This window comes from Lissotriton helveticus, chromosome 3_1 (genome assembly GCF_964261635.1).
Source record: "Lissotriton helveticus chromosome 3_1, aLisHel1.1, whole genome shotgun sequence".
Classification (NCBI taxonomy): domain Eukaryota; kingdom Metazoa; phylum Chordata; class Amphibia; order Caudata; family Salamandridae; genus Lissotriton; species Lissotriton helveticus.
Genome location: NC_136061.1, coordinates 1,435,873,542 through 1,435,891,499, shown reverse-complemented (window position 1 = coordinate 1,435,891,499; position 17,958 = coordinate 1,435,873,542).

Here is a 17,958-nt window from a genome sequence, read left to right as displayed (position 1 = left end):
AACAAACTCAACATGTGTTAAAACATCGATCCTATTTCCATACCATAACACTTTAGTAACCCTTAGCAACCAACATATTACCTTGGTTACCCTTAGCAACCATCAATTTCTGCTACCAGAGAATTGATCCAGCGGCCTATAGGAAATATATCATAAACAACGCTACCCAACTTCATAACCTATAAACAAAATTCTACACTAATTTATGGACCCATTTATAAATATGACATATTTGGGCCTACTGAATCAGGTGGTCAGATTAAATCTATATACATATTATTTACAAACTATATACAAATTTATACATCTGCGTAAGAAATATTGTCATTAGAATAAATCCTAACCATTTAAACGACCACCATTGGCGATGGGATCTAGCTAATAGTAACCTGCACTTCTGAATAATCAAGACCAGCTTGTTTGTCAAAAGTAAGTTTTTATTAACTAATATATGGTAATTTAAAATGTAATTTTATAAATGCAATTTTATTAGCATTAAAGTAAGCATGTTTGAAAAGCTTCATGAGAAAAATACAGTTTAAGTAAGAAATTCAAAGTTTAAGTAAGATTTTAACAGTTTAGCATTTCTAAAGCCTAAGTCCCTAGCTAAGCTAAGTAAATGGAAAATAAAGTAAAGTTCATTGAGGATTCTTACGTGCTCCACGCAAAGTCCAGCAGCACTTCACCCTCATCGGAAAGTCAGAAAGCAGCAGCCAGCCCATCCCTAAGGGCATGACTTTTTATACCTTTCTATGCTAGCTAAACTAAGCGAAGGAAAGTTTTCATAAATCCACGAAGTCCCATTGGTTGAGAGTGACAAGTGACATGTGACCCACATTTCAAAAGTTCCATTAGGTCACGTTTCTTAAAGACCATTGTCTTTTCCGAATGCAACCAGGAGCTTCCTTGGTTTGCAACAATTGTAAATTAATGTTCTCACAGTGTTCATTTAATTTCCGCGGGTGCCAAGTTAGAGCTGACAAAATTGTCCTTTATCACTGACTTCCGACCTTGGCCACGTCCGACAAAATGGTGACAGCATGTCAGATTTGCTTAGTGAATGCAGCTTTGACGAACACTTTTTCAGAATGGGCATCTCGTGACTTGTGCAGAAGTAAAATTCAGCTTTAGTAAACTCGAGCAAACTAGGCCCAAAAGCAGGCAACTTATGCTTTCTAGTAATAAACAAACACAAGAAAAGTATTAATGTAAGAAATAATGTTGATTCTGTATCCACCCTAGGTTTACTAATTAATTAACCCTCCCGATTAGTCTAATGTTACCTAGCAAAATGCAAACAAATAAAGCAGCGTTTATATCTACCAGTCTTCATGAATCCATGAAACTTATATGCACCTAGAATAGTAGAAATGACATCACATAGACAAGGGAAAGCAAAATAAGCACATGCTTCTTTTAAGTTTGCTGCAGTTAATAATGACAAAAACGAAAACAACAAATTATTTTTATTATTTTGCACGAACAAAAAGATGCAACATTTATGCACGTTTATGAGCACACATGTTAGTCCCCCCATGTGTAAAGTTTAATCTAGGTTGTATTAACACGATACATCACAAATCATTAATAATATTATTCATGTTATGGAAATGTGACTTTGCGAGTTTAAACAAAATTTTGTTTTCTATCTCGCTCCATCACTGTCCAAACAACTCCTGAGCAAATCATACTGGGCCATTGCAGAAGATCAGAGAATCTGTACTCTGGCTTTTCAGATGCAAAGACTCCTCGTGCCTTCCCACTGCGTAATATAGTCTGGAGGAGAGAGTTCTTCCACATGCAAAGAATAAACAATCAAGCATTATTAAGCTGCATAATAAATTATTGTATGAAGCTCGCTCTGTATATGCTATGCCAAAGTAAGGTATAGTATGCAGAAAGTCCAGTGGAACCCCGAATGTAGGCAGAGGTAAAACAAGTAGATAATACACTTACTCTCTATTTGTGGTCGTGTGGGGGAGCAGCAAGGCTTTATCAGAGGGTAGTGATAAGTATTTAATGTACACACTCTGGCAAGAATTAGTGTCACAAATTCAAAGACTAAACTCAGACCAATTTTGTTTGTAGAAAAATATTATTTAGTTATTTTATTTCTTGAACCAAACCAGGCCTGCTGCAGGAAAGTGAAATAATATTTTGCAAGATTTATTCAATGAATTACAGTTGAATGCAGGTTATAATGTAGTTGGTTAACAGTTAAGTCAATAATCAAAATTACTTTTCACTTATTTTGTAGATTACAATATACATTACTTATTGCATTACTTTTTAAGTTACTTTTGCTAATCAGTGTGATATGCCTAGATATCACACTGTGACATTTCCTAGACAAAAGGTAAGTAATTCAGGTTTTGCATATTTTCCAGTTTTTAAGGTTTTCTTACAAACCAGCTCCACACCGAGAAAAACAGTCAATGCAATTGTAGGGTAGGAAATGAAGTTATCAGTTTACAGATAAGTACTTGGTTGTGGGAGTTGGGTTTCTGTGGTTAGAACCAGGGTTCCCCCAGGGTCAAGGATGCACTCTCAAAGCACCTTCAGTGGCACTATTGCGACCGGGTGCAGAGTGCTGAGGCCCAATGTTATACAATGTGGGATAGGGGGCCTCGGGTTGGTGGCACTTCACGAGCAGGCCACAAGGCTGCGGGAGCAAAGTTCCTGGTGTTAGGCCCTGGGCAAACAGGGATCCAATTTAGCGCACAATGTGTACTCCCAGCGGCACATGCGAGGCCAGGTGCAGGGTGCTGGTTTGGTGTAGTGTGCCCTGTTGATTTCAATGGGGATTCTCTGGTTGCCACAAACACTGCAGGCGTCAATTGGAGAATTGAGGAAGGTTAGGTATCACCAGATATCAGGTCAGGATCATTGGGGAGACCTCCACATGGTGTTGAGCCACTCAAACTCGGGCCGTGGGTGTCGGGTGCAGAGTGGTGCAGACTCGCGGATTTGGCCAGTGCCAGAGTCTGTTGGTGAGCAAATCCGGAGCTCATGGGAGGTAAAGTCTTGGTTTGGAAAGGCAGGGCAAGTCCTCTGGGTTCTTGGGGGATGCTGGCTGCAGAACACACTTAGGTTTCACTGGAACAGGTTCGAGGTTGGGACAGGCTGGTAGGGCTAAGGGCCAAGTGTTTTCTTGTCCTCTTCTTCTTCTTTCAGCACAGCTTCTTCGGTCCTTTTTTTTACTTTTTTGTCAGAGGAGGCAAGGTTCAAGGTTGTCCCTTCCGTAAGGTAGGTAAACCCCCTATTATGCCATCACCCAGTTGGAAGGGGGCATAAGCCTCACTCTGATTGGCTGGGTCCCCCCATCTTCAAGATGTCAGAGACTGCGAGTTGGTCTTCACCTTGCCCTCCGATTGGAATGGTTGGCAAAGGTCCTCCTAACTTGGATTTCCAGCCAATTCTCAAGCTCAAAGTGGGGGTCAGAACTGGTGGGGGCCAGTTGCTGGGAGCAGCAAATGGCTGGGACAGATCAAAAAGGCAGAAAGCAATTAAATCTCCCCTTTCGTGGATACTGCCCATCCTGTGGAAGGAGGCTTGGCACCTCCTCCCAGGATGTGCATTGTTTCAGGACCCCGAGAGCAGCAGGCTCTCGACCCAGGGTTCCAGAAACATGTCTGATGGTGACAGCTGGCGAGCAGTCACTCAGCCAGGACACTAGACTTGAGTAGTTTTTCAGGGGGCATCTCTAAGATGTCATCTGAGTGCATTTTTCATTAAATCCCACACTGGCATCAGTGTGGGTTTAATGTGCTGAGAAGTTTGATACCAAACTTCCCAGTTTTCAGTAAGGCCATTATGGTGCTGTGGAGTTGCAATGACGACCTCCCAGCACCATATACTCTTTATGGAATTATTGCACTGACAATGTCTGAGTTTACTTGGACACTGTAGGGCTACAGGGCTCATGCACCTGTACCCTCACCAAAGGTATAGTGCACGCAGCTAGAGGAGTGGCTTACCTTGGATTTGTAGACACGGCACACAGGGATGTGTGCCATGTCGACTCTTCACTTTGTTCTGCACCAAAACATGCAGCCTGCAATGTGTGTGAGTGTAAAGGTACAGGGCCTCTAAGGGTGGCAAAATAAGTGCTGCAGCCCTTAGAGGCATTCCCAGGTCACAGTGCCCTTGGTACCTATGGCACCTTTTACAAGGGACTTACATGTGGCCAGAGAGTTGCCTCTTGTGTTTCGAAACATTACATTTAGGGAAAAACATATGCCTTGGGCACCTGCTTGGTAGGAGCCCAGGGCACACTCAGTCAAAGTACACCAACAGTTTGACAAAAAGGGGGGAAACCATGCAGAAAGGGGCACTTTCCTACAACTATTGTGATGCGAGTTCTTCCACATGCAAAGAATAAACACCAAGCATTATTAATTCAATAAAATAGGAGATATCATTCCCCACGTTTGGCTTTAGAGTACTTGTCGAATCTTAAAAACTTCAAATGGCCTCTTGGTAGAATCATGAAAACAAATACTTCAGATATCCTATGAAAACTCTTCATCAGTAGCCTGATGGCTTATTACCTGTTGTAATTATGTGAACAAGTTTGCCCTCCTGCGAGCATCTAAAACAACCCAAAACACCAAGAAACATTGATTGCAATTGATTAGCAAAGGTCTTGACAATAATGTGCTTCGTAGTCAGTGCCAGTTAAGGAGAGGAGATCTGGGGCAATCCTGAGATGAAAAGGAAGCTCATTCCATGCCCTAGAGGCACAATTGATGAAGCTCCTGCCTGGCTCCAGTAGAACGTAACATTCTTCCAGGGACATACCATTGGAAATTACGTCTAAGGAACTCGGGAACTCTATGCCGACATGCTTTAAGTGAGTAACAACCGTTCCAGTGGATCTGACAGAATGTGGCAGCTATACCATAGTAATTATATTAAATCATCGATTATGATATGAGATTATGATATGAGAGTCATCCAAAATATCACAGTACCAGCCAGGCTTCTGTAGGTTGGAGCCTAAATTTGGGAGGAAGCACCTGTGACATTTATTGTACTAATCCGTGTTAACAGTTGTGCTAGGATTATGTTATTTGTTGAATCTGTATTGCATATTTTTACAGTCAACTATATTCATAAGTGAAGCCGATTTCAGGGACAAAAGCCACATAAGGCTTCCAAAGTACCCCTGATTAAGCCCTTACTTATTCCCAGCTTTTGTTATTGATTTGAAAGCTGTACTGGCTTCTGTCATTGCTATTCTGAAACTATCACTACACTGTGAATGTCCTTCTTCGGTAACCAAAACCATTCCAGACACCTGGGACTATTTTCAATTAGTTTGCAATAATGCGAACGGGAAAGGTACCATACGCCTTTAGGGGTGATTTGCAATTAGGGAGTTATTTTGTATGTATGCAGAACGAGAGGGTTTTTGTACTTCCTACTCTTGCATGCCTTTTGGATAGCAACTTCATTTTTTTAGCCCAATCATAGACTTTTGCTAAAATAGACCACTTTCCCAGTTTAGAAGTGTATTCTTATGGATGTTATCACCTGATGCTACAAATTATGAGCTTATCACTTGTTGCTGGCAACTGCATCACTATTTCATCATTCTGAATTCAATTATTCAAATGCCCTATAATTAGTTATTAGTTAAGTTTTAAATCACAGCTAGCATTCGAAATAATAATAAAATAATATAAAGATTGTGTGGTGGAATTATAGATGCTTGCTCTGTAATGAAATGCATCGTGTAGAGTTGGACACACCAGAAAGCTGACAGTCCATAAAATAGATATGGGCAGCGTTTTACTTAATCTTAATAGCGTTAGTCTATTGAGTAGGATCAATTTGATGATTCTGAAAAAATGAAACATAACTACCACATTACAAAGTACAAGTTTATCTGCAGCAGGTATATTATTCCACTGAACTACCTTACTAAAAACAGTAACAGAGAAACTAATTGTGTTGCCTGACTTTAATGGACAAGATAACTGATTCACACTACAGTTCCAGGAGTAGTGTGAAATAATTAACTCAGTGTTCCAACTGTGCTCTTTATTTAACCAGCCTGGCTGCTCATCACAAATTGTCTGAATCACAATATCACTGAATGTATTTTTGACAGATAATCATTGGAAGTGACCTCGCCAAACTTTCTACTCCTACTATTGCTTACATCTCTAACCATTGTAATCATGGATGAAGAGCCAGGTTCATCCAAAAGGCAAAGGAGTAAGACATATTACTTCCACCGTGAGAGGGAGACACCGTTACAGTGCGAACAAAGAGCTGCACTGACAGTCCTTTTTTAAGAAAGCACAATGCATTTTGACAGAAAGTTACTTAAATGAAATAGGCTGTGGTCATAAAGTTAGTGAATGTTGCATTGCAGACATAACAATCTTTTTTTAGAAGCCGGCCAAGAAATTCAATGCAAAAAGAACAATTGATGGGCAGAATGCAGAACAATGTCATACATTCACCCCAATACAGAGATCTTGGCCTAAATCCATCGATATTTTGCTCACCATGCCATTCCAGTTTGGACCCAGCCATATCCAAATCAGTCTTGACCCTGCGCCCAATGGAAACAGTCAATGCAGCACCTGAAGCTTCTTTCAAAGGTAATGATCTTTTGATTTTCATCAAAAACAATGCCAACATTTCCAGATTAAGCTACGTTTAAGAAAACAGTTATTCTTATGAAAGAGACCATATTTATATATTTCAAAAATACCCTGAAATTCTTCCTGCTATTTCAGGTGCACAGTTGAGAGCCAACACTATGGCAAGAAGGGTATCTGTATGGAGCAGCTGGAGCAGCTAGAGCAGCTGGAGCAGGATTTAAAGACATGCAAATATTTTTCTATTTAATGTGATGAATGTTTTGATGTGAGTATAATGGTAAGCATGCAATGTATGTTTGAAAAATTAGTGATTAAGAAAATCTTTTCGCTTTACTGCCCTTAAAATCCCCTACAAGGAGAGCTAAAATCCAGGTTGCAGTGACAACTTAGGTTACAAAACTTTGCCTGGCAGCTCGTGAGGAGAGCTGTACAGCCCCATACTTCCAGCCTTACCGCCATCCTTCAGCCCACCGAGCGCCGTGAGGGGAACGGCCGGGCAGGCAACCACAGCTCCCAGCTCACAGGACTCCATTTCCCAGGTGCCCCGGTGGCAGAGGCGCACCTGGGACATTGCAGGCTGCGCCCGGAGGCGCCTACAAACACCGGAGCGCCGATAGCTCCGTGGGGGACAAAACTTTGCCTGGCAGCTCGTGAGGAGAGCTGCACAGCCCCATACTTCCAGCCTTACCGCCATCCTTCAGCCCACCGAGCGCCGTGAGGGGAACGGCCGGGCAGGCAACCACAGCTCCCAGCTCACAGGACTCCATTTCCCAGGTGCCCCGGTGGCAGAGGCGCACCTGGGACGTTGCAGGCTGCGCCCGGAGGCGCCTACAAACACCGGAGCGCCGATAGCTCCGTGGGGGACAAAACTTTGCCTGGCAGCTCGTGAGGAGAGCTGCACAGCCCCATACTTCCAGCCTTACCGCCATCCTTCAGCCCACCGAGCGCCGTGAGGGGAACGGCCGGGCAGGCAACCACAGCTCCCAGCTCACAGGACTCCATTTCCCAGGTGCCCCGGTGGCAGAGGCGCACCTGGGACGTTGCAGGCTGCGCCCGGAGGCGCCTACAAACACCGGAGCGCCGATAGCTCCGTGGGGGACAAAACTTTGCCTGGCAGCTCGTGAGGAGAGCTGCACAGCCCCATACTTCCAGCCTTACCGCCATCCTTCAGCCCACCGAGCGCCGTGAGGGGAACGGCCGGGCAGGCAACCACAGCTCCCAGCTCACAGGACTCCATTTCCCAGGTGCCCCGGTGGCAGAGGCGCACCTGGGACGTTGCAGGCTGCGCCCGGAGGCGCCTACAAACACCGAAACGCCTCCTGTCCCGCGGGACAGCGCGCGGGACGTGCCGGGAGAAGCCCGGGACAAGGGCGGGCCCTCTACGGCCCTCTACGGCCGGATAAGGACGGGACGGGCCACCCCCCTTGGCTGCCACATTGTAGGTCATTAAGAAGGTAAAGACCTTTACTCACCCATCTGTCTCTATATTTATGGTCTTGCTGACATATCGCTGCCTTACATCCCTTTATCAACATGACTTCTAAAGTGGATTACTTAGCCAGCGTAGCAGGTACAGACCAAAAGTTCTCTTGGTTAGACGAGTTAAACACCTTATGTCAAACCACCTACGCTATATCAGAAACTCCCCTTCCGCCTAAAAGCGATAATATACAATCGGATAAGCTCACACTCATAGAGTACCCCACTTCATCCAACAAAACTTGCAGTCTGAACAATCCAGGTAATCATACCCCGTGCCCAAGTTCACTCACTGTTAACTCCCCAATGATTTCACCGACTGTTGAGCTCCCAGATGCCTTAACCCCCCCTCCACACCTGCATATACTTCCGCTCATTGAACAACTGCTTAGTTCTCTGATAGCCCCGTTGTTGGAAAAAATTAACTTGTTAGGGGAGAGGCTCATTGGAATAGAGTCAGCCATCAAGTCAAACCTGTTGGCTGACAAATGCAGTGACACACACAACCGCCTAAAGTCACCTCCCACTCATCAAGGCTCTAAACCATCTCTGCAGGATAGAAGCTGCCAAATACAATTAACTGGCCCTAGTACAGTAGGGCAAAAAGTAATTAAACACCCTCCCAAAGTCTCCTCTCCCCAGTTGACCGCACCTAGAGTAGTTCATAACAAGGCTAACTCTATCCATTTACCACCGGAGGCGGCCCCATACGTGTGCATTCTTGCGGGGGTCCCTACTCTTCCACCTGGAAAAACTGAGAGTCAACATGACTTAGTTAATAAAACCAAATTTTGGCTGTCAAAAAATAGGCCACTGCCACGTCACTTATATGGAACAATAAGGAGCGTTAGGAGGGTGGACTGGCTGGGTTCCCTTCCTAAGGATATTCCTGGGGACCTGGTACTCGTGAGATTTAGAGCCACAAACATTGTCCCTTACCTGAAAACCTGGCCGCCTCAAGAGAGAGACGGCCCAATATCTATATGGGACTTATATGACTTTTATCCCTCAATTCCTTGTTTTCCCCTTTTTCAGAAATCACACCTTACATGGTCGAACTTATAAAATACATCAGGACCTTCCTGGGAAACACTTGGACTTGTAATAACTAACTTTAATCCCTATGATACCATCTGTATTTGGTTGTTTGTAATGCTGTATATACTGATGACATTCTTAAATGCTCCTTATTTTGCTTATTGTATTTTTTAGCTGACAAATTGAGGGTTTTAGATTGTACTGGTATGTTCCTTAAAATTATTGATATTTTTTAATTTATTCCTATGTATGCTTATATGATATTTCTTTTTGAATGTCGAATAAAGCTTATTTTGAATCTTTTTGATATGTCCTATTGGAAAAGTTAATAATAATTGTAATTGATGGTGCTACACCATTAACTGATCGTATTGTTGGTTTCATTGCCAATTGTAAAGCAGATCCTGATTTCCTTACTTTTTTTAACTATCATTGCATTACCCATAAACAAATGATTTGTGGCAAAAAAAATGACTTGGTCATGTTATGTTTTGTGCTGTTAAAAATATTAATTCAGTTTGTCAAAGGCCAAATATCAGCCATTTTTCAGGTGACGTCTTGAAGAAATGACAGCCGAGTTTGGTGAACATGTACTGCACTTCAAATCCGGTGGCATAGCAGGAGGAATTTCTATGTAGATTTATTACACTGTTGCAAGAATACAAAGTTTTTGTGCAGTCTAAAAAAAAGAAGATACTAGTTATTAAATACTAAGTGGTTGCTCAAATGGATATCTTTGACAGATGTGACAGAGAATCTAAACACTTTGAATTCTGAATTACAAGGAAAAGCAAGATAATCACCCACCTTATAAGTTCTGTTAAAACATTCAAGTTCAGAGGCAGGAATCAGAGTTAAATGTGTTCCCTCCAAATGTAAACACTACAAAGAGGTAAGAAGCAGTTGTTCCCCATGTCTCCTCTTCATTTAAAAAAACAAAAACATTTTTATTAACTTTTCACTCAATCGACCATTTGCAATAATCAGTTACATTAATTTGCACTCCATTGACATTACAGCTTAATTGCTCTGGGCTCCCAGAAGGATCCATGGTCACTAGTAATTTGCATTGCAGCAGAACAAACACATGACAATTTATTCGGACCATCAGCAAGGTAACTTCCTTCGCCAGTTCAGGGTCCCACTTTCTCATAACTGTACTACACTGGGTGTTGATCTGCTACTGTACCTCCCCCTCTATATTTACACCTTGGTAACCATATTTTCTCCCATTTTTTGACACACCCTCTACCTCTGTACACAGGTTTTTCGGGTCTTTGGCACCAGTCGAGGTCGCGTTTCCAATCTCTCAGTGAAGGTGGAGAGGGCGCTCCCCACCGTCTTGTAATGTTCCGTTTGGCAACACCGGCTGCCAAGGCAAGCCAAATTCCAGTGTACCTGGGCCAGTCTGTGTCACCTGTGATCATGAGGAGGAGATATTTAGCATCCATCGGGACCTGTACCCCTGAAACTCTGTACAGCACCCCCATCACCCCCTCCCGATATCTGACTATCTCAGGACACTCCCACAGGAAATGGAATGAAGTTCCTTCCTGCTGGCACCCCCTGATGCAAGCGCATTTTCTGTTTTGCCCCAGGTGTATAGAGATAAAAAAAAATATGTCAGTCAGATTGATAATAAATATACCTACAATGAAATGGAAAATGCACAACACTATAACCATGTACATACTTCTCACAAACTCACAGCAAGGCCTTGTGCTCCAAACAACATGCTCCAGTGCCAGACATATAGCCCGTACTTTTCCACTCACTCACAGGAAAGCTGAGTCACTGGTAGGCTGTTTGGGATGGCTGGGAAGGTGGGTGTTTGCACAGGCCCCATGGGACTTGTAGTCGCAGCAAACACTCCTCCTCCCACACAGCCTAAACACACCCACTCGAACTATGCGACCCTTACAGTGAGTGGAAATGTACTAGCAAGATGGCTGACACTGGGGACTGGTGTCTGGAGCACAAAGCCTGAGGGGAGTTGTAGTCAAGTCAAACAACATGCACCAGCGTCAGACATATTGAAAGTCATTTTCCACTCACTCACAGGAAAGCTGAGTCACTAGTAGGCTGTTTGGGATGGCTGGGAAGATGGGTCTGGGCACAGGCCTCATCGGACTTGTAGTCACAACAAACACTCCTCCTCACACACAGCCCAACACAGACCCACTGAACTATACAACCCTCACAATGAGAAGCAAGATGGCTGACACTGGCGAATGGTGTCTGGATCACAAGGCCTGAGCGGAGTTGTAGTAAAGTCAAACAACATGCACCAGCATAAGACAACTTGATAGTAGACTTACATCCACTGTCAGTTCACCAGAGGTCTAGAGGAACTTTTTTGGCAGTGTGGGAAGAAGAGTGTTTGCACTGACTACATCTCCCATCAGACTCTGTCCCACACACAGCCCAACCAGGCCACCTGGGACTATGATGTCCCTGATTGTGAGTGAAACTCTACTGGCAAGATGGCTGACACTGGTGACTGGTGTGAGGAGCACAAGGCCATGATGGGAGTTGTGGTCAACTCAAACACCATGCACAAGTGTCAGACATCTTGAAAGTACACTTTCCCTCATTGTCCGGACACTAATGCTCCTAGTGGAATGGTTGGGCTGTGTGAGAAGGTGTGTGTAGGACAGAGCCTGATGGCAGATGTAGTCAATGCAAACACTCCTCCTTCCACACTGCCCAAACAGCTCTTCTGGGCATGTGGCTACCTGACAGTGAATGGAAGTCTACTATCAAGATGTCTGATACTTGTGAAAGTTATTTTACTTGACTTCAACTCCCATCAAGGCCTTGTGCTTCAGACCCCATGCAACGGTGTCAGCCATCTTGCTAGTACACTTCCATTCACTGTCAGGAAGCCATTGCCACAGGTGAGCTGATTTTGCTGTTTGGGAAGAGGAGTGTTTGCCCTGAGTACATCTACCATCACGCTCTGGCCTCCACACACCTTCCTACATAGCCCAAATATCTTACCTGGGACTCTGCTTACCTGACTGTGAGTGGCAATGTGCTGCCAAGATGTCAGACACTGGTGCATGGTGTCTTGAGCAGAAGGTCTTGATGTGTGTTGCAGTCAAGTCAAACAACAGGCACCAGTGTCAGATATCCGGCAGGGACTTTTTGCACCAGCTAAGTGAGCATAGTACATGCTGGGCTTTTTGAGGAGGGTGGGAAGGTGTATGTAGGACATGGCCTCATGCAAGTTGTAGCCATAGCAAATACTCTTCCTCTACCCATCCAGACTAGGTAACTCCTGTGAGTCTATTCAAACCCCTAAGTGAGTGGAAGTGGGGTAGCAAGATGGCTGACACTGCTGTGTGGCGTCTCTAGCACAATAACTTGTTGTGTGTTGCAGCCAAAGTCAAACAGGCACCAGTGTCAGCCAGTTTGGAAGTACATTTACACTCACTGTCAGGTAAGCATGGTTCCTTGAGGTTGTTTAGGATGGGTAGGAGGAGGAGTGTGAGGCCTGACTACATCTTCCAGCAGGCCCTTTTCTTCAAACACTCTATCTGCCCAGCCCAAACAGCACACCTGTAACTCTGCTTACATGGCAGTGAGTGGCAATGTACTGACAAGATGTTTTACACTGGGGACTGGTGTTTGGACCACAAGGCCCTGTTGGGATTTGTGGCCAACTCAGACACCAGGCACAAGTGTCAAACATCTTGATAATCCATTCCAATCACTGTCAGGAAACCATTCTGCCATGTGGTCAGTTTTCTCTGGGTGGGAAGAGTGTGAAGGACAGAGCCTGATGGGAGTTGGAGGAATGGCAAATACTCCTCCCCTCACCCACCACAACCACTTCATCTGGGCCTATAGCTACCTAACAGTGAATTGAAGTGCAACAGTAAGATGCCTGACATTAGTGATTGGTGTTTTGGGCACAAGGTCTTGGGGATTTGGATTCACCATGCACATTTGTCTGCATCCTTGCCAGCAGACCTACCATCACTGACAGTTAGCCATTGTCTCGGAGGAGTTATCTTGGCTGGTGGGAGGAGGAGTATATCAAAAGGTTAAAACTCATATCATGCACTGTCCAGCATACACCTTCCCAACCATCACAAACAGCCCAACAGGACCTAAGCGTACCCACAGTGTCTTAGAATTCACTACCAGGATGCATGACACTGGGCACTGGTGTCTGACTTTTACTCAAATACCAACAGTATTGTGCTCAAAACACCAGGCACCAGTGTTGGCCATCTTTGTCAGCACATATCTACTCACTTGCAGGAAAGCATAGTTCCAGGGGTGCTGGTGCTTTCTTTTGCATTCAGGAAAGAGTGTGTGTAGTACAGGGCCTGATGTGATGTCTGGCCATTGCAAACACTCCTCCTCACACACAGACATACAAGACCACTAAGAACCATGATTACGTGACATCCAACTAATAAATTACAGAGAATGAGGCCTGGTGTGTGGAGAACAAGACCATGAGGGGACTTGTCTTCAAGTCAGACACTAGTCCCCAGTGCCAGACAGCTGGCAGGGACATTTTGACACACTGTGAGGTAAGCTTATGTCCTATTAGCCTGTTTGCGCTGGGCAGGTAGGTGGATGTAGGACTGGGCGTGACTGGACTTGGAAGGACAGCAAACACTCCAACACACACCACAGCCACTTCTTCAGGGGCTATGTCTACCTCAGAGTGAGTTGTTGTGTACTAGCACGATGGCAGACACTGGGGACTGCTATCTGAACCTATCATAACAACAACATTAGCCTATGTGTTACAAAAACCAACCACCATTGACAAATATCTTGCAAGTACACTTACAAACATTGTCTGGACAACACTCTTCCTGGTGGCCTGGTGGGCCCTGTTGGGAGAAAGGGTGTAAGCCTCACAAAGCAAGCAAAACATTTCAAATAGATGGGTTGGGAACTAATTTGACCATGGAGTTAATGTACAAAGCACATCATCTGCATAGCCACAAAGCCAACCAATCACATATTTTGCTAGTCACAGCCAATCACATGTGTAGAATGAGGTGATAACAAGAAGCACTTCAATCATTCCATTCTCACAACTTTCTGGATGAGTTAACAGAATATGAGTGTGTAGGCAGTAACACCAATATGACTGAAAAAGGCATGCACTAACAGCTTGTACACAGGCACAAAAAACTACCTACATAGGGAGAGAAAGTGTATGTATCTCACTGTGTAAGTAAAAATGTGCACAACCCAAACACACCTGTGTCATTCACAGGGTGTTAGGATCCAGACAATGTCTTTGAACATGTGGGTGTGTGAGGGTATGTGGACAGGGTAGTGTGAGTATGCTGTATGGTTTAAAATAGGTTCTAGTACTGCCCTTATCAATAATTTTATTATGGGGGTACACTAACCTCGCTAAAAAGCTATGAGCCCTGCCTGGAGATAATGGTCCTGCAGGGTCTATCTGGTGAAAGTGGTAAACATGTTTCTTGCTAAAAAAGCCCCTAGCAGGTCTGGTGGCAATTCATCAGGACCGTGGTAAAACAGGAGAAAGTGATCTCAACTCTTACACTACTTCAATTCTGGTTCTGAACTTCACGATGTAACCAGCATTGCTGTTTTTCACCAGGTCGATTGGCCTGGAGTTCTGGGACCCCTGTGATATGAGGTCAAAGAAGACGTGTTTGTGTCAACAGAGTACTGCATTGCTCGTTCTGTAGGGTGGCGTGGCAAATAGCTATCGTCCTACCCTTGCACAGGTTCTGGGGAGGGGAGTTTTTGTAATCCTGCCAATTCCTCACAGACTCACAACCATCTAGTGAAACCTCCCAAAGCGACACATTTCTGAAAACTAGAGTCCCAGGGAAGTCCATGGAGGTATGGCTTGTGTGGGTCCCCCAATGTATTCCTACCCAGAATGCCCTGCAAACCTCAAATTTAGCTGAAAAAACACTTTTTTTCCTCAAATTTCTATGTGGGAAGGTTCTGGAATCCACGTGGATCCACAAATTTCCTACCACCCAGTGTTCCCCCAAGTCTCCCGATAAAAATGATACCTCATTCACGTGGGTGAGTCAAGTACCCACGACAGGAAAGGGCCCCTAAACCCATTCTAGAGACATCAAAATGGCCCATTACAAAACAACCTGGTTTTGCAAGAGGGGTCACCTGGGTTTTTGGCCCGGGATCAGGGGCCATCTTGGAAACCTACCAAACCCACACATTTCTGAAAACTAAACACCCGGGGAATCCAGGGAGGTATGGCTTGCGTGGATCCCCCAACGTTTTCCTACCCAGAATGCTCTGCAAACCTATAATTTAGCTGAAAAAACACATTTTCCATATATTTTTGGGTGGAATCACCATGCCGACACAAATGTCCTACCCCACTGCGTTTCCCCCTGATTTCCCGAGTAAAATGATACCTCACTTGTGTGGGTGGGGCAACAGCCTGTGACTGGGAAGAGCCCAAAACATAGGGATAAGGGTATAGCACAGAGAATTCTAAGCGCTACATTTAAAAAAAATACTTTTTTAGCCAATTCTACATTTGACACCCACACAAGTGAGGTATCATTTTATTCGGGATACTAAGGACATTTGTGCCGCCATGGTGATTCCACACAAATATATGGGGAAAATGTGTTTTTTTAGCTAAATTTAAGGATTGCAGGGGATTCTGGGTAGGGAAACATTGGGGGGTCCACGCAAGCCATACCTCATTGGACTTCCCAGGGTATCTAGCTTTCAGAAATGTGTGGCTTTGGTAGGTTTCCCTAGATGGAGGTGAGTCCGGGCCAAAATCTCAGGTGTCCCCCAAAAACCAGGCAGTTTTGGTATAGGTAATTTTGAAGTCTCCACAGTACGATTTTGGGCCATTTCCTGTTGCAGACACTATGCCTACCCACAGAAGTGAGGTACCATTTTTATCGGGAGACCTGGTGGAACTCCGGGTGGTAGGAAATTTTTGTCAGCCCTGTGAACCTACAACTTTCCCATACAGAACTGTGAGGAAACAATGAATTTTTCAACAAAAGTTGAGGTTTGCAGGGGATTCTGGGTAGGGAAATGATGGGGGACCCATGCAAGCCATAACTTGCTAGACTCCGCAGGGTGTGTAGTTTTTAAAAATGTGTAGCTTTGTAGTTTTCCAAGGGTGGCCGCCGAACCTGGGGCTAAAATCTCATGGTAATTTTGATGTCGCCTCAATAGGTTTTGGGCCCTTGCCTGTCGCGGGTACTTGACCCACCCATGAGAGTCAGGTCCCCTTTTTATCGAGAGACCTGGGGGAATGCTGTTTAGAAGGAAATTTGTGGATCCACGCAGATTCCAAAACTTTCCCACACCGAAATTTGAGAAAAAAAGTGATTTTTTCATCTCAATTTGAGGTTTGCAGGGCATTCTCGGTAGGGAAATGTTGAGGGACCCACGCAAATCATACTGTGCTGGACTCCCCAGTGTGTCTAGTTTTCAGAAATGTGTGGGTTTGGTAGGTTTCCCTAGATGGCTGCCGAGCCCGGTCCCAAAAACGTACGAGACCCGCCCTTACAAAACCAGGTTGTTTTGTGATAGGTAATTTTAATGTTTCCTCAATGTGTTTTGGGCCCTTGCCTGTTGCGGCTACTTGACCCACCCACACAAGTGAGGTACCATTTTTCTCGGAAGACTTTGAGAAATGTGGGCTTTGTGGAATTTTGTGGATCCAAACAGATTCCAGAACTTTCCACCACAGAAATGTGAGAAAAATTTGTTTTTTAACAAATGTTGAGGTTTGCAAGGCATTCTGGGTAACAGAACTTGGTGAGACCCAGACAAGTAACCCCATCCTGGATTCCCCTGGGTGTTTAGTTTTAAAAAATGTATATGTTTGCTAGATTTTACTAGGTGCCAGCAGAGTTAGTGTTCAAAATCTACAGCTTGGCACTTTGCAAAAAAAGCATCCGTTTTCACTTTGAAAATGTGTTGTGTCCACGTTGCGTTTTGGGCCATTTCCTGTCACGGGCACTAGGCCTTCCCACCAAGTGAGGTACCATTTTTCTCGGGAGACTTTGGGGAATGTGGGGTGGGTGGAATTTTGTGGATCCAGGCAGATTCCAGAACTTTTCACCAGAGAAATATTTTTTACAAATTTTGAGGTTTGCAATGGATTCTGGGTAACAGAACCTGGTGAGAGCCAGACAAGTCACCCCATCATGGATTTCCCTGGGTGTCTAGTTTTCAAAAATGTATAGGTTTGCTAGGTTTCCCTAGGTGTCGGCAGAGCTATGGTTCAAAATCAACAGCTAGACACTTTGCAAAAAAAGGGTCAGTTTTCACTATGAAAATGCGGTGTGTCCACTTTGCGCTTTGAGCCGTTTCCTGTTGCGGGCACAAGGCGTACCCACACAAGTGAGGTAGAATTTTTCTCAGAAGACTTTGGGTAATGCGGGGTGGTTGGAATTTTGTGGATCCACACAGATCCCAGAACTTTCCATCACCGAATTGTGACGAAAAAGTGTTTTTTTAACTTAGTTTGAGGTTTGCAAGGGATTCTGGGTAACAGAACCTGGTGAGAGGCACACCATCCTGGATTCTCCTTGGTGTCTAGTTATCAAAAAGGTACAGGTTGGCTAGGTTTCCCTATGTGCCGGCTGCGTTAGGGCCCAAAATCCACAGTAGGCACATTGCTAAAAAAAAGTCTGTGCCTAGTAGGCTTTCTGCCACCCTGGGGGGTAATCGGGGAGGTAGGGTTGCCCCAAAATGCCCCCAAGGGGGGCAGAATGACTGTGTTTTTTTTTGGTGGTGAAGGCATTGGTATGCCCATTCTGGGCAGCCCCCAACTCCACGCATAAAAAAGCCAGCGTAATCG